This window comes from Lagopus muta, chromosome 1, assembly GCF_023343835.1.
Source record: "Lagopus muta isolate bLagMut1 chromosome 1, bLagMut1 primary, whole genome shotgun sequence".
Classification (NCBI taxonomy): Eukaryota; Metazoa; Chordata; class Aves; order Galliformes; family Phasianidae; genus Lagopus; species Lagopus muta.
Genome location: NC_064433.1, coordinates 173,759,337 through 173,783,610, shown reverse-complemented (window position 1 = coordinate 173,783,610; position 24,274 = coordinate 173,759,337). Strand labels below are relative to the sequence as shown.

Below are 24,274 nucleotides of genomic sequence, written 5' to 3'. Positions count from 1 at the left end.
TCTTTCCAATCTTTCCATGTTTGTATTAATTTGAAATGAATGACAATAAGTAAAATGAGAACACCCCAAGGATTTTCTCTTTTCTCTCTTATATTGATGTGTCCAGGGAGCTCTGACTTTTTCAGTGTTCCCAAACATACAATTACATCCTTTTAAACTGTTGGACTGATTGCTCATTTCAATTTATTTCCTGATGAGCTGTACTTAGAGAGTAGTCAATCTCCTTTGCTTTGCATTTTCACCCTACGTTTAGGCCCTCGGAAAGCATTTCTTTCTAGCTGATGGTACACTGTGTGTCTTTAATTACACCAAGGCACTGTTAAGGATAGAATTACCTAATTTCTGATAGATCTAAGTGGTATCTGTGGAAGAAATGTTGATGTCTACCGATTTTTGGTGTGAATTTAAAAAAAAAACCCACATGTAGTCATAACACTATCCTTGAACACAGTTGATGTATTCAGGTTCATTCATTTGAGAATTCTGTAAAAGGAAAATGCTCTCATCTGTGGAGTCAGTCATTTGATTTCAGTTCAAAACTGTGAAAGAAGCTGAGACCCAGAAAGCTACATTTGATTCCTTTCTTTATTCATCTTAAAAGAAGCTGATTTCATTTGTATGTTCTGGTGCATATTCTGTTTTTGTACATGAAACCCTTAAAATCTGAATCTGGAAAGGCTATGGAAGCATTTGATGCATACGTTTTATTCCAGTCCTCTTAGTTGAGGATGATAACCATCTTCTTCATTAAGATTAGGAGTTTGTGACCAACTTGTGCAATGTAGTTTGTGATGCCCACTCCTGCCTGGAACAGATTTCGCAGCGATTTTGTCTTTAATTCCAAGTGGGTAATTTGTCTTTAACTCCAAATGGATAGAGCTTCCTCTTGGTCGGGGCTGAGAGAGAGAAAAAAACTTTTTTTCCAAGGGGATCCTGTATTCAGAACATTTGCCCTTGGGTGAGTCTTGTATAAACAAGAATCCATCAAACCATTTTCTTTGTATTAAAGGCAACACAACTCCCACTAATCACTGCTGTTAGAACAGCTTTCTTTCACGTGACAGAAAAAACTGTTTCCTTACTGCTGAATTAGTTATCAGTGTGAAACTGTATCATCTTTTTTCCTTCCTTTCCTCAGGAAGTTTATGAGCCAGCAAGAGTTAAATTAGGCACCCAACACCCAAGGAGCACCAAATCACTGCCTTCCATTCTACTGCAGTGTATTAACACAGATCAGCATGCACTTCTGCACACCGAGAAAGCAGCTGAAGAGTGAATGTAGGGAGAAGCATTGACTCAGGAATCTGGCATAACATATTATTTCTTCCCTTGTCTGTCTGCTGGAAGAATGGTTGCATTTCAATTAAATAAACAGCTGAATTGGTAGTTACTACCTGAGATCATGTCTTTGGCTAAATCAGGCTTGGTGGAGGGCAGGGTAAAGTTTTACTGTTAATTTCCTAGCTCAGTAGGGTAGAAAATGCAAAATGATCCAACTTCAGAAATCTTCAAAGATCTGTGATAACACAATTTCCTATTATAGCAGCATCTCTGTGTGTCAGTGAGACAGAAATAATTGAAAATATCTTACAGACCTTCATATGTTGTAAATGGAGAGCCTGCCACTTGGAAATGATGGGGTTCACCTCAGGTTCACCTAAAGGTCTTATATATGCCATAAAAATAATCACTATCTACTGTAGGTTTCTGAAAAGCAGATGGCTTTTACTGGGTGGGAGGAAAACATAGGTTTGTTCTGGGGACAGAGTGTTTCATGGGAATGGTGGTTCTTGAAGAGGTCCTGTGCTTACTTTCCTCTCCTCTGCCTGATGTCTCATGGTGTTAGCTCTTCCCAAACTTGTGACAGTTACATTTCTTTTCAGAAATCTGAAGCAGCATCTCATTTTGGCATACTAATACTGATGAAATGCCATCAAGAGAGTAAAACTGCATTTGTTTAGAGTAAGATGTGATATCTGTGCTGTGGGGAAATTTGCTAATGGCACTGTGGTGCAGCAGCTTTCTTCCTAACCAGATTTCTCCTCTTACCCTGACCTCTCTAAGAGTAGAAAGAAAAGATACAGCAGAGCCTGTGCTTTGCTCTTCAGCTGCCTCTTCCTGGCAATAGCTTGCATGTACTCACTGACACAGTTAAACAGGTTTGCAGTGGCAGGACTGTGCTCTTTTCCCGTGGCAGGGACAGGGTGGGCTTAGCAGCACTTGCCTGCTTGCTTTCTGTTCTTTCTTGTACTCTTACCCCTGGGGCATGGGTTTAAGCAGAGCTGATGCTCACTGATAACGCACTGACTTCAACAGCGTTGCCACCAGCTGTAATGGGGCTCTGTTCCTAGGAGATCCTGTGCCATGGAGTGTGAACTGCAGGGACATTTCTGGCATCCAGCCCATCCAGCCTGCCACCAGCTTCTGGGTCAGGAAGCTGACCTGCAATCCAGGGTCACTGCTCCATTTGGCCATTTAAAATCCACTTTCAAGTGCTTACATGCTCCACACGCAAGGCAGACAGAGTCCATGCATCCCATCTCCCTCAGCCTGTCTTCACAAGAGAGGTGCTTCAGCCCTCAGAGCATCTTCATGGCCCTTCTCTGGACCCTTTCCAAAAGATGTGCAACTTTTTTTGAGCCGATGGCCCCAGGCTGGACACAGTACTCCCAATGGGGCCTCATCAGAGGGTCAATTCCCTTCCTGGCCCTGCTGGCCACCCCTCTTCTGATGCAGCCCAAAGGACTGTTGACTGTCCGTGTTGAGGGCACATATTGCAACTCACCTTCAGTTTTTCTTCTAATATCCTCAATACCGCCAAGTCCTCTGCAGGGCTGATCTCAATCCACTCCTCACTCAGCCTTTATTGACACTTGGGATTGCTCCAGGTCAGCTGCAGCACCTTGCCCTTGGCCTTGTTGAACTACGTGAGTTTCACAAAGGCCCACCTCTCACATCTGTCCAGATCCTTCTGTATGACATCCCTTCCCTCCAGCATGTCAACTGTACCACTCAGCTTGGTGTCACCTGCATACTTACTGCAGGTGCACTCAATTTCACTGTCCGTATCACCGATGAAGCTGTTAAATAATTCTGGTGCCAATACAGACCCCTGAGGAGCACCACTCATCAGTGGCCTCCCACATAATTACTTTTATATACAGCAGAATAGACTGTCAGGTGCTGCAGGCATCACATGGGAAACACCTCATTAAGCACCATGGAACATTTTCACTTGTGGAGCACTGGATGAAAGAAGAATTACTTAGAATGAGTTGAAGTACGATAACTGCTATGAGTTTTGGAAATGGAAAGATGTAGCCATAATGTCAGGAAATACTTCTTAGTCATAAGATCCAGTAGCGTGTTAAATAACCTTCCAACTCAAGTGATGAAAGCCACGTTGCTTAGGATTCTTAAAATAGAATAATATGTTGTAAGAAACAATTTCTCTCTGGCAAAGCACTAGGCTAAAAAGCGTAACGCTGTTCAATATCTTGCCACCGTTCTGAGTGCTAAAACAATTTCTTTTCAGATAGAACAGGAAAATGGTGATGAATATTTGAAAATTTGAATTAGTATCTCATGACAGCTATTTTTTTTGTTTAAAATTACAGAAATAAAAAATTGTGCTTTGAATAAACTTCCACAGTCCGTTGTTTGACAAACAGATTTCAGACTGGTTTGGGGCCTTTCACTGTTTGGCTTTTCTAAATGCATGAGTTTGCATTCTAATAAGAGAAAATGTCAAACTATGTTGGATTCAGGTGGGTGGAGAAATGAGGAAATTGAAGTGAGCAGATGAGTCTGGAATAGATGGTTAATTGCCTCTGAAAAGGCACAGCCTCCACAATGATGGCGTGGTGGATGGATGTACACATTTTTCTCAAAAGCACAAGTGAGTAAATGCGAATATTTTCCTCTGTGAAAACACATTCCAATGACATTTCTATGACTGATTTTAGGTTTTCTTCACAGCAAATTCATTCTTTTTTCTTCTGATCTTGTTCTGATATTACCATTTTTATGGAAGAACACTTTATACCATCGCCGCACACTGAATGGAACTAAAATAGGACAGTATTGAGTTGGGATTTTCAGCTTTGTGAGCAAAGCATCTGGAAAAGTGCACTATGTCAGCCAGGAAGAGAAAGGGCTGAAAAGACATTTTAGCTGCCTTCCAGAATTCCAGCATTTACTTTTCATACTCTTCTTGTTACAGCTGTGAAAAAAGCCTTCAACAGAGGCTGTGGAAGTGTAGGCTTAATAGTTTCCCCCGTGTTTGCAGAGATGCAAATGACAGTGATGAAGTATAAATTGTCCATTAATTTCAGTGGTGACTCTGAAAGTACTTTAAGTGTGATAATACTTGAATTGTTTAGATAATGGCTTTCCTGTTTACACCCTTACCTCTTTCACCACAGTCTGAGTGAGGGAAGCAGTACCACAGGGTTGGGATCTGCACCACTCTTCCCACTACAGTGCAGCAGTAGAAGCAGGAAGATTGGGCTGCTTTGAAAATGCAGAAGGGCTTTTAGATGTAGACAGCAATATGAAACATTTGGGGGAGGTTGCACATACTCCTTTTCTGAGCTGAAAAATTTGTCAACCCCCCAAAGAACCGTGATATTTCAGTTCTGCAAAGTTTGTTTTTTTGTCGGTAAGAAACAGTTGAATCGTTTTGCCAACCTCTGCTGCCAGCTCAGCAGAGTGCTTAATCATGATGTTTGTTATCCCATATGAAATCTGCATTTTTAGAAGAACACCCTTCTTGAGATGCTTGTGTGCTAAAGTTGTCCTGGTTCAGACTTGGCAGTTCCAGTTTCAGTGTTTGGCACTTATTTCTGGCTGGCTTTTAAAAAGTGACTTAAAGTATCTGCCTCACTATTCCCGACAGTAAAAAGGGGTGGGAGGCTGCAAATGGTTACACAGGTATTGGATAATGGAGTGACAAGGAAGAAGGTAGTGACAAATCCTCTTTCCTGGCCCACTTCCATGCTGGATTATTTGACTGATTACAAGAACCTAATTTAGTCACTGTGACTCTTAGTATTTAAGCTCCAGAGGGCAAAAAGCTGTTCAAGGCGCTGCACCCAGGCTGCTGGGCACCAGTTCCCCTGGAGAGGGAAGCACATCACCTCATGGGTAGGTTATTTTTGTCACAGGCACCCAAACCACCTCCTTCGTTTGTCTCTATGGGGATTGCTGGCAGCTTAGAATCATAGAATATCCTGAATTTGAAGGGATCCCAAAGGATTGTTGAGCTTGGTTTGCTGGTTGTTCTCCTTTATGCAGGGACAGCCTGTTTAGGTGCTTGTATAGTGTTTATCAGCCCGTTCTTAATCTGAAAGTTGTCCTGTGGTTGTTCCTGTGATGCTTCAGTTAGTAGGAAATCCTCGCTGCTTTCCTTCTTGCACTATAATAGACTTCATTCGGTTAATAGAGGGATACAAAGAAGTTAGTGCCACATCTAAAATAGCTATTTTGCAGTATCCAAATCTGATTTTCTAAAACATCTGATATTCAGAAAGCAGGAGGGCAGTGCCCTCTGAGAGTGATGCCAGGGGGACAGGAGACCACTGCCCTCTGCAGCCAGTGTTAAAAAGGAGCTGCCGATGGAGCACCACTTTGTGGTATGGGCAGAAGCTCAGAGCCCGCAGCAGGGACAGGCACAGCACATGTCCTGCTGGGGAGCAACAGCACCGGCTGCAGAAGCACTGAAAATGAGCTTTTGAAAATACAAAGGCAGCAGCTGGAATATATTTGTCACTTCCAAATTAAAACGCCTCTGAAGACCAGAAAACTTGCAATTGATTGTCTCCTTTCCACATTCTAATCTTCTTATTCTATCTGATGAGGGGGGGAAATGGTCTTTTAAGAGTGGACCTGGTGTACATTTATTGGAATGGATTAATCTCCTATTCCAGCCCTAAGAAAAATGAAGAAATGCAGTTTTGAAGAAGTAAGAGCTCTTGAATTTCTTTTTCCTAATTTTTCCTTTCTACACTGATCTTTCTTCTAATGGAATCACAGTTAAAAATCCTTAGAGTCTCCTACTAATGAAGTAGTTCTTTGCCAGGACTTTTGAAAAGCATTTGTTTTTCAGCCTGCCTCTCTCACCTATTATGATTACATTGTATAAATCAATACTCAGGTAGGGTTAATTCAGGTTATCTAACTACTGGGGCTTGTTCCTGGAGGCAGTTCTCACCCACGTATTTCTGAAGACTTCATCTTCAGTTTTTGTGCTCTTTGAAATTCAAGACTGTGGAAATCTGGATACATTCACATCTGAAAGAGGCTCCACCAAAAAGCAGCACGTACTGCATCTGGTTGAATTCTGCCTTTTGTGTTGTCCGTGAGATCAGAGGCACTGAGCACAGTGAGAGACTCTGGCTTTAAAATGCACAAGTCAAATCCGTGCCCAATTAAACTAATTACTGTCAGTGACAAAAATCATTACAAACTTCTTGATGGTACACTTTTTTTTTTTTTAAGAGAGTTAGGAAATATGCATTGATTTAGAGATCCAAGTTTGATGTAGCAATAGTAATTATGAGCCAATTTTGAGTCATCGTGTGACAAAAAAATACATAACTCACAGTTTGGAATTATGGGATTTTTTAAAATGATTTTTGAAATAGCTTTTCCCCATGATCAGAGGGCTGGAGCACCTCTCCTATGGAGAAAGAATGAGGGAACTGGGCTTGTTTAGCTTGGAGAAGGGAAGGCTCTGGGGAGACCTCATTGTGGCCTTCCAATATTTGCAAGGAGCACATAAACAGGAAGGGGAAAAACTGTTTACATGGATTGATAATAATAGGACAAGGGGGAATGGTTTTAAACTGAGACAGGGGAGGTTCAGGTTAGATATTAGGAGGAAGGTTTTCACTCAGAGAGCTGTGACAGACTGGAACAGGTTGCCCAAGGAGGCTGTGGATGCCCCATCCCTGGAGGCATTCAAGGCCAGGCTGGATGTGGCTCTGGGCAGCCTGGTCTGCTGGTTGGTGACCCTGCACATAGCAGGGGGTTGAAACTGGATGATCATTGTGGTCCTTTTCAACCCACCATGATTCTGTGTACGATTTTTCCTTAGTATCAGTGAGGCTGTTCCATCACCCATCCTTTTTTCCCTAAACAAGGAGCAAAAAACCCTGAGGTTGAGTGAGTCTTCGGTCTCTTTCAAGAAGGGCCAAATCAAACAAGTGAGGCTGAGGTGGTCTCATTGCAGTTATATTATGAATAGCTGTTGTCCAAGGCGAAATATTATAAAATCATCATGCACACAGTTTAATCCATGGTGTGCCTCACTTTCAGTAAACAGGACCAAAATGAAAAATACTGCAAATATTACCAGCTAATCACATTTAGCCCACATGGTTTCAGAAGACAGAGCTGGCCTCTTTACAGTGTATGAAAAATCAATTAACATAATATTATGCTCTTGCAAAATGAACTGTAGATAACGAACACAAATAAATAAGGATGTGAAAAAAGGTGTGTATGCTTGTCCCTTTTGGGGATCAAGAGTAACTGATTAGCTTAGGAGAACCATGATGGATTAGCACAGGTATGCATTAATAGTGGAGCAAAGGAAGACAAACTTCAAAGAAGTTTCTAATCTTTGATCCCATTATGAGTCCTGCAGAATACTCGTGAATTCTAATTTAGTAGTGAGAGGACTGTTACAGCCAGGAGAACGCAGTGCTACTTACAGACCAAGACCTTTTCCCATCCAAACGTTGGGCTGGAGTCTCACCCATGTCACTTTTTCCATCACACTAATCTAGTCCAAACAGATTAAAATCGAGGTCATTGATGTAAGCCTTACAAGTGCTCTTGAAAATACCTGCGATAAAAAGAAGTAGCGCCTTCTGCAGCTTTCACTATTACCACAAGTCGGTTAAGTGATCCAAGAACTTAAAAACTGCAGCATAAATAGCATTCCTTTCTGGCTTGCTTCGTGGCAATCCCTAGAGGCTTGTGTAAGAGTACATGAGGCTGGAAACAGCTACAGACATTGCTACAGGTGCAAGACCACAGGCTTTCCATTTGGGACTTCCTAAGTTAAGATAAATGCTAGAAAAAGTTGACTCAGGTCTGACATCAGTAAAATCAGCGCTGGCAGAAAAGAAGACAGTGAACTGACACCCTCCAACAAAGAACATGAAGCTGAATAAAATGGAAACAGTTGCCCAGAGTTTTCCTCCTGGGTGGCAGTTATCACAAAATGTTAGCCACCAGTGGCTGCAAACGTTCAGACCCTTAGACATGAGACTGAAAAGTGGCAGCATGGCCCCATCCAGTGCGGCTTTAAAACAGCACCGGGGATGGGGCATCCACAGGTTCTCTGTGCAGCCTCAAATGAGCCCAGGTCAGGTAGTTCTGGTGAGCTGCAGGCCTTTCTCCAGCTCAGTGCCATGTTGGTCTTCTCTTGCTGTTTTCTTTTTCACACCAGCTTTCTCAAAGACAATCTTTGTGGTACTCCGTAATTGAACTAACAACAAAGAAAGAAGGTCGTTTCTAATTGGCAAAGAATTGGTTGTCATCTCTCTGAAAAAAAGAGAAGCAATACAGTAAACCAAGGAATTGGTGTTTTTTAACCAGTATTTTTCTTCTTAAAAAGAATATGCAATTTATTTGGCACTTTTTATAAGCTTCAGCTCAGTTCTTGCTGCAGAATATGAGGTGATCTAGTGAACTAATATTACTTTTGTAATCTGAGGAAAGGGGATTTCCCAGTGAACATTATTGCAGTCGTTTATTTAAACTGAGGGCCTATTTTTAGATAGGTGCTGGGATAAAACATTCCTTCTTTGACATGTTCTAATGTTGACTAAACGTATTATGTACTGCAGCTAGGTATCTGAGGAATTTTAATTGTCTCAGAGGTACACAATAGCTTTTTAGAATTAGGGTATTTATCACTTGTCACAGCTCGTAATTTTAGATACAGAACAGGCCTGTGCACTGTCAAGCTGTGTGGGAAAGTAGGAAGAATAAGAGGTAACATCACAGTCTCTGTATGCCATCCAAAGGCAGCAAGAGCTGGTAAGTTCTGAACGTGTGTAATATGTAGTTTGAAAAAGCTTAAACTTGAAAGTAAGATGCGTGAGAGAATGCGAAAAATAAAATAAAATAAAATAAAATAAAATAAAATAAAATAAAATAAAATAAAATAAAATAAAGGACAGCTGATGCTAAGAAATTCTCAGGCACACGGGTCAGTCCCACTCCTTTGCTAATCTGCTCTAAGAAACATGCTGAGTTCTGTGTTTTACCAGTGACCCTGTGGAGGAGGGATGCTGGAGCTCAGCGGTGGTGGTGGGAAGCTCTGGGGATGGTCTGTGCTCCTGAACTGTGCTCTGCATGTTGTGTGAATTAAAAATAGACGCAGATAAAAAAATCAGATTAATTGAGCAAAATCCCGAAGCAGCTTGCTAAGTCATGTAAGCTTGCTATCAGTCACAGCTGGAAGATCAAACTATTGACTGTCAGGATGAACAATTTGCAGCTGGGATTAATTTGCTATTCCCCACTTCAGGGCATGCCAGCTATCATGTTAAAAAAACCATTAAGCCTTGTCAAAAACATCAAAGATTGATACGTCTTAAAACAGACAGGCGTTTTCATGAGGCCTACGGTCAGAGTATTCTCAGATTTTTAATCATGTCATTTTTATTTTCTTTTAGATTGGTTAAGATGGCTGGGAAACCATTCCTAACTGGTGTCCTGCCAGCTGTCACCAGTCAGCTCCTGCCCTGAGCTGTGGGCTCTGCGTGGCCTAGAGGAAGCAAAGTGCCGTGCTCGTGCCCAGCCTGGCAGGAGTGAGGGCAGAATGTCACAGGTTCTTGGCCTGGGGGAGGGCAAAGCTTCCTCCGGCAGCTTTATGATACAGGAGCCAAGCAGTAATTATGTAAATACCCCTTGTCTGTGTTTATACACTTCTAATTTGGACAATAGATGAAACGTATTTCTTTATCAGAAGAATGATTGGCATTGCCTTCACTTGGTCTGATACATGTCTACAGAGAGCCTCTCCGTCATCCTCTTTTCCTCTGTGTTAACAGTGGTGACCTAGTATATTCTCTAGAATCTACATACACCCTGAATAAATCTGTTAAGAGCCCTGCGCCCTGTTCATCATTAGCTCTGTGCTTTCCCATATGGAGTATATATGTTGTGGAGGTGTCTGATCATGGAAGTAACACAGCTACCTTGCTTTATATGGGGTTGTGGATGCCCCATACTTGGAGGCATTCAAGGCCAGGCTGGATGTGGCTCTGGGCAGCCTGGTCCAGTGGTTGACGACCCTGCACATGGCAGGGAAGTTGAAGCTAGATGATCTTTGAGGTCTTTTTCAACCCAGGCCACTCTATAATTCTATGATTCTATGATTCTGTGATCTTACTACATGGTTGTATATTTGGATTAACTGGTCTCCTAAAATACACCATGTTCCCTGCTTCAACATCTTAGTTCGCTGTCTCTGTTCTGCTGCTTGGCCCATGCTATTAGACAAGGGACTGTCCTGTTGGTGCTGCTCATCAGCTGGTGTGCACATTCCTGGTGATGCAACTGGTTTGGAAGACTGGAGCTAAAGTAGGAGTTGTGACAACATTTGTCTTCACTGTAGCAGAAGCAAAGCTTTACCCTGCTCATCTGCAGTTTGTAATTAACAAATGGAATGTGTATGTGATTAACTTTGATAACGCTGCCTCGAAACTACTGCCTGCTTACTGGAACGTTTGCTGCATTCTAAAGGTGTTTTGGAGGGACATTTCTAGGGGAAGGAATCTCCACTGGAGTTTGAGACATTTTTCCCCAGATGAATTGTAAAGACATCAAGGCTATCTCCAGACGTGGCCTTCTGAACCTTTTCTGCAGCTTCTGCCTCCACAGCAAAGTCCTCCAATTGCTCACAGCCATGTCCAGACTTACCTTGGAGCAAGGCTGGATGTTCGTGTTGGCAGCTGGGGCTGAGCAAACTGATTGCAGCAGATAATGTGCCTGATCAAATTAGCCCCACAGATTGAGTATGCATAAATTTTGCCTGTGGCTAACAAGCTGCTGATGCCACAGACATGCTTGCTCTGCCCGATGTAGTGTGAGGAGCTCACACAGTGCTGCTATCTGCTGGTGTCTCATCTCATGCAGCTGCAGATCTCAGAGGTGTGAGCAGGATGAGGCTGTGACCAAATGGTCTCCTCTTTCTCAGTCAATGCCCTTGGCTTGGTGTTAGACCTGATAATGCTAATGTAAACGTGCCTCGAGAGTAAATGCTAAGATGCAGAAGTACAGCAGAGTCAAATAAAACTCTGACAGCTCGGGTGGTACAGCACTTAGTGTATTTTATGTTTTGCATTATGTAGTGTGTATTCCTGACTATTGAGTGATATTTTATTTGCAACATTTTGGTTATGTTTAGAATAAACTTATTTAAATTCAACTTTTCTTTAACCTTAGCTTGCAGGCTTGGGCTGGGGAGATATAAATATGTCACAGTTGACACTGGACTTCTGTTTCTCAGCAATCTAAATTCTGTTTATTATATTTCAAACTATTAAGGATGGCAACATTTTAGCAAAGATGCAGTAACGAGTCATCTTATAGAACTTATTGTTCATGTGTTGAGGGCCAGTGGGTTTCAGTATTATGCTCTGCTTCTATCTTTGCAATATCGTGCTGGTGATTAAGTGGTTTTTCATATAGTGATTCAAAGAAGTGGATAACAGGATATAAGACATTTAATAGCAACATGGGAGTGCTGAGAGATGGGCAGGGATGGCTCATCTGGGGGGGCTCAGCACCCATTCCACTCCAGGGGTCCTTGTGGACCACTTCCAACTCTGGATTATTCTGCAATTCTAGAAAAACATTGCACAATAGATTGCTAGCTACTTGAAGTGTAGCTTTTGTTATGGATACATATAGAACACATTATCTGAAATATGGAGAGCATCTCCCCATAGTGTTGTTAGTGCCAGCACCATTGATTCTGTGGAAGTTGCCTTGCACTATGTTGTTACTTGGAGTGATGAAGTATGGTGACAGATTCCATCTTTGCGGCCACATAACGTGGCTAGATACAGAACCCTTTATGTTCAGTGGGCAAACTTGGGTTAGTTTATTGGCAGTATGTGCAGATTAACATGTTGAGACATAAAAGCAGATCCTGTTGAAAGGTTTTGGTGAATATTGTATACATCTGCTGGCTTCCTTTCAGAAAATTGCTGGGTGACAGGCAAATGTTATTATCATGCTGCTTTGTGGAAAGGAAAAGTGAACAACGTGTGAATGTGCTATGTTTCTCATGCAAGCCATCTCAGAGCATCCTGGAAGAAGATGTACATGAGATACTGGGAGCCCTTGTGCCTCCAGCCCTTTGTCCCAGTGCGGTTGTTCCCAGAGACCTGCAGGTGTGTTTCCTGGAGGCAAACCAACCATCAGCTGTGGGAATGGTCCTCTAGAAGGGATGGTTTACCTAAACCATACTGGGGGAGGCATGAACACAGCAGAACCATGTTTGAAGTGTTTCAACACAAGCATCATATTTATCCATTTCCTCTCATCCCCAGTGGAAGGAAGCTCTGTGTCCTTGGGGAAAGTTTTAGGAACGTTTGTGCCTCTGTGCGATGCAGTCTTGTCCCCTCCAGGCTTCCTGAACTGAGGGGAGCTTGCATGGAAGCATCTCAGCAGTGAAATACATATAGTACTTCATCTCTGTAAAGTTGGCTTTCGCATTTACCATATAAAAATATTCAAATTTATGAGGCAGTTTGTTGGAGCTCTATGAATGCCTGTGTTATAAAAACTGGCAGCTGAGCTGCCTCCCCATTAACGTTGTGTAGGGAAAAGAGAGAAGTGTGTCATGTGAGCTGCAATTAGAGCAAGCTAAACTAAGAGCAGTGAAGGGAGAAGTCAGACATCGAAGGCGCTTTCTTATGGACCATGAAACAGAATTAGAAATGTGTATGAAATACTGGTGCACAAGTGTAAGTCTGTACAGTCAGAGTACGTACAGAAGGAGCCATATTTGTTAACAGTTACCTTTTTCAATTAGGAAATTACAATGAATATATAAAACATTTCACAAAGCTTTCTCAGAGAGATCAGAGATGTAAGGTCTTTAAAAATAGGGCAGAACCATGAGATGCCCTTGTTGCAAAGTATGAGCAATTGTGCTTAAGTGATTTGATGCAGATTTTTTCTTGTTTGTAACCTGTTTCAATGATGGAGGGTCCTGAGCTTGTTTGTAAAACCTATTCCTCTTCTCTTTTTTGAAAACCGTTGTTGATGCCTATTTCCTCTAACAGGAGTTAAGAGCAGTTTCTCTGGCACTGTGCACAAAGGATGCAGAGTACTGTTTCTATCTGCCTAATACATATTTGAAGATTGTTGTCATGTCTCATCTCAGTTCCCTTCCATAGAACTGAACCAATCCAAGTGCTTCAGCTTTTACCCTAGACGATACTTTCAGAGACCTCTGATGATTTTCTGTTCCTCATCTTTGGACTTTTTGTGCTCTGAGTGTGTTTCTCCAAAAACAAGCTAGTTATATATATTTTACTAATGAAATGCACTACCTATTATCACTAAAACATCTGGGCTGCCCCCAGAAAGTTCCTTTTTCTTACCAAGCAAGGTGAGATGTAGTACTGCCTCCTGTATTTATATGCTGGCTGCTCTCGGAACAGCTTTAACCCATCTGAACTGCACAGGCTCTGCTCTCTCAAAGACTGAGGACATGACACTTCTAAGTGTGTTTTATTCTCCCCTCTGTCACCTTCAAAACTTTCCATAGATGGAGGTGAGCATCCAGGATCTCTTTAAACTTTGTTCAGAGTAAATTTGTTTGTGTCTTTTATTGATGGATTAGTGAAGAAAACCAGAGCACTTGGAAAAAAAAAAAAAGAGCTGGCACATTCTGTGTGTTCCAACCAAGCTCACTTTAACAGACCAATCAAGTGAAAATACAAATAGCTCTAAAATGAAGCTGTCGGAGAAGTTGCCCAGCATGAACTGCAATTGCAGCAATTATTTTTCTCCTTAACTGTTCTGCAGTAGTGGGTACATTAAAGTGTTTGGCCTTTACCTTAGCTTTATGGTCTGCACTGAAACAGTCAGATCAGCTCAGCTACACTGTAAGCTGACTTATCCATATAGTATTATCAGGGTAAGCACAGACTTATCTGTATGATTTAAAAATATACTAATAATTATTCAGTTGATCTGTACATCATATTGCAATTGCTTGGACCTTATTTTTGTCTTTTTTTCCCCCAAGTTCATTTGTTTGTTTTCTCCTCAGCTCTGTTGGAATAGCTTATAGTTTAAAACCCAAGAATTTTCTTACTGCTAGAAATCAGTGTGCTAATTTAATATTGTCAGTTGCTTAACCTATCCAATGCCAGGGGGACCCCAGTGCAAGGAAGGGCGTACAGATACAGCTTTGTGAACATGCAGCACTTGAACCAGCACACTGCCGATTAAAAAACACAGGAGGCATTTCTTCAAAGGATCCTGAATAAAGCCTTTGGTCCCATTTCCATGCAGAGAAAAGGAATTTTTTTTTCATTGCCCTAAATACATTTGTTAGACTCCTTCATTTTTGCCCGTAGATGAAGCTGCACAAGGTAAAGATTTTACACATGGTTAACTGAAAATGACTGATGAATGCATTTGACCTCACAAATATTTCAGCATTTTAAATCCTTCCAGATCCTCAGAGAGTGCTACTGAATCTCTTAAACGTGCACTTACTGTGATTTAAAGATCCAGACATTGGAGATATGGTGATCCAGTTATTCATAGAACAGCCTGAGTTGAAAAGGACCATCTTTCCTTTCCAAAAAGATCTAGTTTCAACCCCCTGCTATGTGCAGGGTCACCAACCAGCAGACCAGGCTGCCCAGAGCCACATCCAGCCTGGCCTTGAATGCCTCCAGGGTTGGGCATCCACAGCCTCCTTGGGCAACCTGTTCCAGTCTGTCACAGCTCTCTGTGTGAAAAACTTCCTCCTAATATATAACCTGAACCTCCCCAGTTTCAGTTTAAAACCATTCCCCCTTGTCCTGTCACTATGCACCCTTGTAAACAGCCATTCCCCCTCCTGTTCCCTTTGAGTACTGGAAGGCCACAATGAGGTCTCCCCAGAGCCTTCTCTTCTCTGAGCTAAACAAGCCCAGTTCCCTCGCTCTTTCTCCATAGGAGAGGTGCTCCAGCCCTCTGATCATCTCAGTGCCCTCCTCTGGACCCGCTCCAAGAGCTCCACATCCTTCCTGCACTGGGACCCCAGGCCTGGACGCAGCACTGCAGATGGGGCCTCACAAGGGCTGAGTAGAGGATGACAATCACCTCCCTCTCCTGCTGGCCACCTGTTTTTTAATGCAGCCCAGAACACAGTTGACCTTCCAGGCTGCAAGCACACACTGCTGGCTCGTGTCCAGCTTCTCATCCTCCAGGACCCCCAGGTCCTACACAGGGCTGCTCTCAAGGGCTACTCTCAATTTTATTCAACCAAATAACTTTTGAGCCCTGTAAACGCACTCAAGACTTTGAAGCAGTGCTGGCGATGCAGTGAAGCAGTATTCTCCATGGTGGGTGCATGGCCCCGTGTTGCACGTGGCATTCATTTTGCAGAGGTGTGACCCAACTTCCCTGCCTTGCAGTCTGCCAAACTGGTATGTCGGCTCAACCCTTAAAAGCTTTGAGATGTGTCAGAGTAACTGAATGTTTCAGTGATAATAGATGCTGTAGAAGGGCAGCCTGGAGGTTTTGTACTCAAACAGTCGTTTCTTCAAATCTAAATCTTCTCTATAGTTATGAACAAAGCAAATATTTTTCCTTCCTTTGAGGTACAGTGATGGTTTTAATGTGATTTAAACTGCATTTCAGACTTGTTACAGTCTCTTAATGCTTTATCATGAAACACTAGCTAGGACCCCCTTGTATAACCCAGTTGTATAACTCTTACCTATGAATTCTTTCTGTTCTACAGAGGGAGGAAGTGATGATTGTATACAAAATGATATAATGCTTAGCAGTTATCTCTTCTGAAGCAATAGAGATATATTTACTGGGATAAATGTACCAGTCTTGGTCATTGTAGAAACCGCTATATTAAGCTGCTAAAAATTATGTTACTGGCAAAAATATATACTGTATTTATCAACATCAGTATGTATATATTTATCAACAACTGTCAATATTTTAATGTACTGCCTCTAAATAGGTTTCTTTAAGGAGAAACTGTCACATTAAGCATTCATTCTTTGTATTCCAAATGGGACCTCTGACAGTTAATGGAAAAAGCCACATATGCTCTTTTCCAGACATCCAGTGCTGGTGGCCATACCAAATACTAGTTCTTGGCACTGCAGGCAGGCCTTGGAAAGCCCACATGACCTATGCTTGTCATTGGATAGAGGGTGCAGCTGTATAGAAGGGTATAGAAGCCCCAGATATATCACACCCACATACTTCCTCCTCAGAAGACACATCCCATCATCCTCTTCCCTCATCACTGCCCTGCAGTCGAATATTAAATGTATTTCTTTTGTCAAGGGCAAGCACACCTTTTTCATCGCATATAAGTAGGCTTTGGCAGTGAATGATCCCTTTAATCAGTTTGCAAATAATCTGCACTATAGGAAGGAGAATTGTGGTTCATGGAGAAAAAAATGAATGGATCAGTGAGAATATGCGCATACAGATAGTCTGTAGCTTTTTACCACATCTGGCTCAGTTAGAGCAGGGCACTCATGGTTAACTGGGCCAGCTCAGGTCCAATTAATTATGGAGAGGAGACAGGTCTCTCCATATACCTTTGAAGTCAATCATAATGTGGTCAGAACAAGAGCAAGGACAGACCCTGAGCTTTGGGCAGCTTGTTCCAGCACAAGGAGCATTGGAAACCTCATGTTGCATCTTGGTCTCCAAACCAACAGAAATATATACAGCACATCTGTAGCATCAAGCCGTGTCCTTAAAAGTACCATTAAAAAAATCAGGGCTGTGAACCTAAAAGTGCCTTGGAGCTCTGCCCGTAAGTGCCAGGGGCAGGGTTCTGCTCATGCACTCAGTGAGGAACCACCTTGTCAGAAGCATTAAAGCAATGTGTTTCACCAATAACATGAACTTAGAAATTACAGCCACCTGCCCAGGGCTATCTAGATATTTTCTGAAAAGACCTGGTTGGGAAGAAGCTTGTTTAGACACGATGGACTTTGTTGTGGGATAGCTTAGTAATGATAACAATAGTAATTCCCTCTTCCATCTGGAGATGAACATTGTCATTGTCGCACTTGACATTTTGCAGGGTTGTTGGTTTTCTGTCAAAAGAAAGATTCCTATCACAACTGAGATGTGTTGTATTGAACACACAGTGAAGTAGAGTGCTTGGGTGAAGCACAAGGAAGAAGTTTTACGTCTCAGCTCCCAGACTGTGGCAGGATCATGTGGATCTACTGTGAGTTCATCAGATCTAGGGAAGCCACGTGAATCTGCCCTATTTCTGAGTCCTGCTCTTTGATACAGCAGGTTGAGTTAACCATGGGTAACTGGTGTGAAAAAGAAATTGTCTGCAAAAAAATCTGTGTGTCTGTTTCCTGGTGTTAATGTGTGGAAACCTTGATTTCCTGGTAGTGGTCTCTGTTCTGAAGCCATTTCTTATCTTAAGCTATGAGATGAGCTATGGTCATTGACTGCTTTAGATCTGGATGCATTCTACTCTGCCACTGTCTGGATATGGTAACTATGTGTTTGTCATTGTGGATGATGAGTGTGCTCTACCAAATTCACTATTCTTACTGTGAAAGCAGTCACTGTGATCAAGTGCAGACTGATGGCAAAATTATTTCTGTGAATATGAAATGTTCCTGGAATACAGCATTTTCTCTTTTGCAATATGCAGAAGCTGGATCACAATTCTGCCATCTGTTGTTTTTTTGCCCTCTTCTTTTTCCATGTACAGATGATGATACTGGGCTGCAATCTCTCCCCGGAGAGTTGCCTTTAGTAGCAGCATCCCGCACTTCTGCACCCAGTTTATCCCACTTAACCAGTTCTTTATGAGTCATTTGTACTTTACAGTGTATGCTTTTATTCCAGCGGGGCACATGGTCTGCCTCACATGCCATTGATCCACTCAAAGTCTATCTCAGTGGATTCCTAGATATTTCTCCCTTGTTAGGTTCATTATTGTCTTGATCTTTCAACAGAACAGAATCCAAGATCTCTTCCATTCCAAGTATGCTGTGTCATTACCAGTGATTTCTGAACATGAAGTATTCCAACCTATTTAAATTTCTAGCTGTGTTTTGGAGAATGAGTGTGTATCTTGTCCATTGTCTGGAAATTTTTCTTGGATTTATGACTCAAAGTGGTTCCACACTTGGCTTTTCTGTCTGCAGACATGGTGCAAATAAATCCTGAGACTGCTGTCAGAAACTGCCCCAAAGAGATTCTCACCTCAGCTCATCCTACTGCAGTGAAAGGTTCTATGGGTTTTCTTCTGCTGACTCCTTCCTTCTTCCCTGGAAGATGGGCACCAGAAAATGACCATTTCTTCAGAGATCTTGGCCCTGGATCTAGCGAGAAAACCTACAAAGAACCATAGCTCCTTGCTTAACAGCATGCTCAGTTGGGCTAAAGGGCACGCTTGGCTCCAGGCAGCTGCTTGCTGGGGAGATGTTTTGTCTATCTCACAGAATTCCCCCCATGCACAAGCTGCAAGATGGAAAATTTGCATGAAGAACCAACTATTTCTAGTTTATTCTGTCAATTTACAGAATAGCAGCATGCACAGACAAGGGCTCACCAGCATGGGTGTGCTTGGAAGTCATTACTGACTTAGACTCTCTCCACTGTTCCTCTTATTCAAGTATATATATTCAAATATAGTTTATTCAGAAAGTGCAGGCATTTTGCTGTGGTGCCTTTGGGTCTCTTAGCTGGCTTCTGGAAAGGTTTGCTTGTCAAGTAACCTTTCTTCTCTCCGTGTGCAATATGTTTGTGCTGGTTGCTAAGCAGATTACTTCCTAGTTGCATATTTAACAAGAATGAAAATGGTAACACAGAGTTCAGAGGTGCCAGAAAGCAGCATGGTATTTTTTAAGTAAGGAAACTGTAAATAAGGGACTAAAATAATGATTACTGCTGCTCCCTGGGATGGATTTTTTATGCACGAAATCCTCAAGATTCTGCTATTTGTTGTATTTCATATTGTGTCTTTACTTCCGTCAGCGGTTGGAAATGTTTGCAAAGACAGCAAGAAATTTCAGCAGAGGAAATGTAAGTAATGTAATATGTATAAGGAAATAGACATGTTTAAAAGTTTTACTATTTTCCTCCCATATATTTTCTTCAAAATTTTGCTGGCTGTAGTGCAGTTATGCGTAGCCTCTTTGTTTAGGCTTTTCTATATGCGTGCCTTCAGGTACGGGTTGTTCTACTGAGGAGTTACTATGCTCTCTAGGCACAAATAATCCAGATCCTAATGTTTCTCATGTGTGTCTTTACAGTATAAAAACATTATTTTACTGAATGCGACTTCCCAGTCCACAGAGCTTCTATAAGGTGCAGACCCTAAAGCGCAAGAAAATCAATGTTTTCAGGTTAATCTCAGCATTGAAGTTCATTTGAAGCTCTGTCTGAAAAAGAATACAGGATTTTATGTTAAGAGTCCATAGTTTGAGTATAATGCAGTACTAAGTCAGATTTTAGACTGTATAACACAATAGCTTTATCCAATTGCACTTCGTCTGTGCAGGTCTCTGTGATTCCTTATTTAATCTGCTTTCTTTTCCTTTTTTAATGTTCCCAAGCCCTGATTAATGCAAATAGTTAATATTCGATAGCATACCTCTGGGAACAGTTAGCTACAGGCCTCCTGTTAGGCTCTGTGCCGCTAATCACAACCCCTGAGCTCTGCCAGTCTGCCAGTTGTCAGTCCACCTCACTGTCCACTCACCTATCCCACACTTTCTAAGCTACATGACAAGAAATTTGTGGGAAATGGTGTCAAAGGACTTGCAGAAATCAAAGCACACAACATCCACTCTTCATTCCTCATGTATCCAAGCCAGAGATGACATCACAGAAGGCTACCAGGTTATTCAAGTGTGATTTCCCCATGCTGAATCTGTACTGATTACTCCCAATACCCTCTTCTAATTGCTCGAGAACAAACTGTTCCGTCACCTTTCCAGGGACAGAGATGAGTCTGACTGGCTTTTAGTTGCCTGGATCATCCTTCTGGCCCTTTTTGAATACTAGTGTGATGTTGGCTGTCCTCCAGTTTTCAGGAACCTTTCCCATTCTCCAGAACCTTTCTAAGAGGACAGAGAGCAATTCAGCTGAAAAAAAAAGATATCCTAATTTTTTTTTTTTACATTCTCCAGAGTTTTATTCTTCCCTGCTCTCCTCATCAAAAGCTGAACTACCTTGTTTCACAGGAATTACAGAAACTAAACAATTTGACAGTACACACTGGGGTGGGGAGAAAAATAAAAAAGATGCAGAAAAGAATTTCTTTATTGACCTTTCCTTATTATACCGTGAAAGGCAGATAGAGAATACTTCCATCATTGCTAGTCTATTTCCCCTATATGTTCTGGCAAATGAGTCAGTATAAATAGTTGAAATGAACAATTTTACCTACTAAGCAGTACCTTGTGCCTACCTTCATTAAAATTTATCTACTGTCGTGTTCCCTAATCATCCATTTTGATCAGATCCTCCTGGAATTCCTCTCAATTTTCAGACATTTTCTGTAACCTAAATATTTCTGTGTCCTCAGCAAATTCACCACCTTGCGTATTGCTTCCTCCTCAATATTGTAACTGAAGTTGTCGAGCTGCACAGATATTGAGGGCACCTCTACGTGTTCAGCTTGGCAGAAAAAAACCAAAAAACCCGAGAACTATTTACTCTTCTGTTTTGCTTTTCTTCTCTTTTTAAAACCTCTTGCATGTCCTATACAGTTGCAGACTACTGTTAATATTCTCCCATGGGTGACTTTACCAGCAGACTCAGGTAAAATCAAGTAAATCTGTTGCTTAGTAACTTTATGACTTCATAGAGTTCTGCCAGGTTCAATTGAAGATGATGTATTCTGACAGAAATTTTCCTCCTATTCCTCTATTTATATTTAATCATCCAAGTTCCTTATGCTTTCAGTAATCTTTCTTATGTTTAGGTGTTTGTATTTTACAATGCAAAGTGAGAAAAAGTGTATTCCAAAACAGAGAATGCATTCATACTTGTTCAACAGACATACTGAACAGACAAAACACAGTGCTGATGGCCCTCACTGTCATTTTTGTAACTGAATGAGGCTTGTCCACACTTGGCTGAAAATCCAATTAGCAGAAATCCCAGGTGCTCTAACTTACAAAACTGCCTCTCTGTCTTTACTCTTTTCTAAAAGTGCTTGCAGTTCGTCACCTAGCATTTATTTAGTCATTTCCTTTGTGTAGTGATTAATTAGTATTAGAAGAGAGTATATCTAGCTTATGTGCTATTAAAGGAAACTGGGGCAAAGCAGTCTGACGATACCCAGTAATGGCTAGATAAGATTTTCTCTCCGCATGTGTGGTGACTTTAGAAGTTGTACTTGTAGATTAGAATGAGAAAGTCATATTATTTTTTCCTCCTTCTGTAATGATTGTATTCATTTTAGGTGAAAGGGCTGCTGGAGCAGGAAAGGGCTTATTGCCAGTTGCATGAAAGGCAGATGAGTGCAGGTCATTCATCCTGTGCTGACTTTCAAAGCTGTTGTTATGGCCTGTTCTGCTGCGGGTGCGTTTGCATTGTCTCGTGAAGGCATGTTTTGGGTCTCCAAAATGGAAAAGAAAATCTGATTTGATATCCCCAAAATGGATCAGAACAGCAGTTCACCAGTTCAGCAGCAGAAAAAGATCCTCAAAGAGGCAAGCGCACCAAAAGCAACAGTAGGACAGTTTTCTGAGTTTTAGTTGTTCTCTTTATTGTAGCTGATGGAAATAAATAAGTAGCGAACTTAGCCACCCTGCTACCTAGGGTGTCCAGTGGGAGTCCTGTTTAACAAATTTAATCTCATTTTATGACAACCCACCTAGCTGATCTCAGGATGCCAGTTAATGTCATCTTTTGGGATTTCTGTAGAGCTCTCAATGCTGTTTCATACAGTGTCCTTCTTGCCAAAATGTCTAGCATACAGCTAGACAAGAACATAATGCGGGTGAGCAACTGGCTGATGGGTTGAGCTCAAAGTGTTACAGTGCATGGAGTTACATCAGCCAGTCACTGCTGGGGGCTAGGAAGATGGAGAAGGGTCAGGAGGGCAAGGTGTGTGAGGGGAGGCTGAGGCTGCTGGTGTGCTCAGCCCAGAGCAGGGCAGGCTGAGGGGAGGCCTGATGGCAGCTGCAGCTCCTCACAGGGAGCGGAGGGGCAGCGCTGAGCTCTGCTCTGTGTGACAGCGACAGGGAACGGCATGGAGCTGCGTCAGGGGAGGGCGGCTGGGGGTGAGGGAAAGGGGCTGCGCCAGAGGGCGGTGGGCATACAAACGAAATACGGTTTGAATTGTCGATGGCCTCGTGCGCAGCTATGAGTTGGGCTTAGTGATCCCCGTGGGTCCCTTCCAGCACAGGATGTGACACGGTTCCATGGTTCCAGGAGAAAGTATCCTGTTACTTGGCAATCTTCTAAAGCATCACAGCTCAGACAGATGAGTTCAGAGAAATCTGTGCCTCGCAATTCCAGCTTGGCCACGCTTGTAATATAATGTTTTCATCTGTATGTTCATCTCCGAGGAAATTACTCTTGAAATGTGTTTACTGAACTATTTGTGAGATGTAGCCACAAAGGATTCCATGCTGGCTTGGGAATATTTCCCTCCAGCACAGTTGATACTCACAGCTGCTCCAACAGCAGCCATTTAAATGTAATTGCAGATTATGTCTTCACACTATGAAAAAAAAGAGTCCAGGTTTGAAGTAGTTACCAGCCCTGTTTGGAAACTAAGCGTTTTGCACTTGCAAAAGAAACAGTACACAGGAGAGAGATATATCTGTATTTGTCTGAAATAGCAAATGAATGGGAAGCTGGTGTTTATTGATTGTTAATATTCAAATATGGAAGGGCTCGTGCTATTTTTTTAATACAGAAGCTGTAAAACTGGCTTGGGTTCGGTGCTCCTGTTTCATCCTTCTCTGCATTATGGTGTAGGGCATATTGCCATGGGTTCTTAACATTCCGCTGGTGTCTTAATGATTAAAAGTAATATTGCATTTCGGACTGGAACAAGCTCTAATTGATTAACTGATGATGATAAACTTTGACTTCCCTTGGAATGGTTTATTAGTGCTGTCAGGATTTGTTTAAATTCCATAAGCTTCAGCATTTTTACCTGTTCCCATACCATGTACTGAGTGTATCTTTGAAATCACAATAACTCAAGCAACAAAATCAAGCTGTTGAAAAATAAATGATAGATGTATGACATGAAATTCTCCATGCTAAGAATTTCATGGTACTCAGGATGGTTGGGCTTGGAAAACACTGCTCTGGTTTAGGATTTCTGATCAAAACACTGAGGCACAGCTTGCTTTTGAATTGCTCAGCTGTTAATCTAAAAGGAGCTCTAGTGTTGGTTTCAACTCAGTAGCTCTCAGCAGCACATGGCTCAGCTTTCATGAAATCACAGAAGTCCTGTTGGTCTTACCTGACAGTTTAGGTGATCCGGCTTAACCCAAGCATTCCCACTAGCTGACCCTCCACACACTGCTATTGCATCCCCAAAAGGAAGGCCGTGTTCTTTGAAAGCCAGGTGGGCATAAATACCTTCCACAGACAGGGACCAGCGACATTTGATGAGTGAAAGGTGGACCCGGAGCAAGGCTTCTTACATCCTCCAGGCACAAAGCTTTCCCCGCAGTTCCAGCTCTCAGCACACTACATTAGTCAGGGAAATGGAGGTACCTGTAATAGACATGTATGTGTTAATAAATAAATAAAAAAAAACAAAAAACCAAGAAGCAATCAAATATCCCCAATCTTAGAAATCTCATTTTACATTTCAGCAGGCTCACGCATCTGCTTTAATAACCTGAAGATAGCAACTACCTCTGTTTCCTTAATGATTTGGAAACAAGCAACTAGTTACCATTCTGTCTTAGGTTATTTTTTAATCTACTGATGCAAAGGAGTAAGAAAATTCTGAAAGATTTCTATCATTATCTGAGAATTCCCTTTGCACATCTGTGCATTCTTTGTGTGCTGACTTGCAGAAGCT

General features: G+C 41.9%; 1 protein-coding gene across 3 annotated transcripts in view; it reads left to right on the top strand.

Annotated features, from left to right (window-relative positions):
• The window catches only part of MTUS2 (microtubule associated scaffold protein 2), a 267,070-nt gene that overhangs the window by 120,847 nt on the left and 121,949 nt on the right, over positions 1 to 24,274 (top strand). The gene's annotated exons all lie outside the window — the stretch shown is intronic.